Source organism: Halyomorpha halys, unplaced genomic scaffold (genome assembly GCF_000696795.3).
Source record: "Halyomorpha halys isolate HHAL.00 unplaced genomic scaffold, Hhal_1.1 Scaffold446.1, whole genome shotgun sequence".
Taxonomy (NCBI): Eukaryota; Metazoa; Arthropoda; class Insecta; order Hemiptera; family Pentatomidae; genus Halyomorpha; species Halyomorpha halys.
The window spans coordinates 343,644-345,456 of NW_027104672.1; positions in this window are offsets into that span (position 1 = coordinate 343,644).

Below are 1,813 nucleotides of genomic sequence, written 5' to 3' on the forward strand. Positions count from 1 at the left end.
TATATATATATATATATTTTAGCAAATATACTCTACTTTAAATGATGTACTCTTAGGTTTTCTAGTGTTGTAGGTAATTTTAAGGTTATGGAGCTCCGAATGAAAAATTATTTTAATTAACGTTTTGAAACAGCCGCCATTATGTATTCCCTTTAACTGTACTTGGCAGACTCAACTATTTTGACTAGTAATTATGCTAATAAAATTTGAGTAAAATAATTAAATTTTTTTCCATCGAGCTCTTGTGCTTTGACCAGAGATCTTACCTATTAGGCCCTTAGTTCTGTGATCCATTAATTAAAACGAATCAAAAATAATATATCAAGAATTGAGAAGTACGATTGCTTTAAGAGAGACTGATATTGATAATACAGAATAGTTTGGGAGTGGGTAGCTCATTGGTAAGGCACTGTGCTATAAACTCCAAGGACCCGGGTTTGAAGCCAACTGTGGCAGATCATTATTTTCTGTTTCACTGCAGCGGTAAGTCAGCCCTTTGGGTTAAATATCCCTCAGTGGTTCACCCAGGCTCATATATTGGGTACCTTTAATTGATTTAAAAATCTGGTGATCGAGCAAGACTCAGACCAAATCACCTCCTTGCACAACAGTTGGTCTACTAACAGAACATGCTTAGAAAGTACTGCACCCCTAACCCTCCAAGAGTTGTTGCGATACAGATTTAATTTTTTTCAATTGTCACACTACGCCGACATTATAAATAGATTAACCATATAAACATAAAAAATCACACAATAGATAAAGTGGGACATTGAACATTTTGATAAGGTCGAAAGAGATAATAAGATTTGTGCTACAGAGAGAGAAGAAAGCACCAATAGTGAAAGAAAATGAATTTAATAATGTAGTTTGAAAAAATTTTCAGCCATGTTTAATAGATGATATTATTTCCATAGTAAAATTGACAGTATGACAAGTATGAGATAAATATAATTATATGAATTACAAATATACTCGTACATATATAACATGGATGAGAATTGTTGTTAAAATAAATTATTATTTGCAGGATTATTAAGGTATATTCATGCACCTTAATGACAATGTCCGAAACGTTGTACGATGAAGAAAACTATAGAATAATTTATATTCCTCATAAATTACTGAATTTATGAGGAATATAAACTATTCGTAGAATAATTTATATTCCTCATAAATTACTGAATTTATGAGGAATATAAACTATTCGTAGAATAATTTATATTCCTCTTTGAAAGTTTTTTAACCTAAAAAATTTATAGAAATTAATTTTTTACAATACGATTATTGTTATTGTTGTGTCAAGTTTCATAAAAATCTGAGAAGGTTTGTGTTAAAACTAGTGAGACGTCATAAATGTCTCGTTATTATATTTCATTTTCAATTAAATTTTCTACCTCTAGAAAATCTAATTTTAGCAGGTCTCATCTATTTTTCTGACAAGAAGTTGAAATATATCTTCAAAAAGAGCGTATAATACCATAGAGCAATTAATAATTATGTTAGTAGAGAGCAGGATAGACCCGCGTGGGATGACCTCAGCCTGTTACCTCCTCCAGTTCCAGCAAAGAGGTTAAGTAACTCCAGCCCTCATTCGTCTTCTTTGCAATACCCCAGTCAAGTTCAGTCCGCCTTTTTTCATAGTCTCACTAACCTTATATTGCTAATTTATTCCACCGTATTATTAACTTTTGACGAGGGAATTACATTTTAAGAACTAAAAATTCCACGTGGATTTATATTTAGAGAAATCCTTATAATACCCTTTAATTAAAATAAAACATTTCCACGGTGATCACTACATAATTTTTAT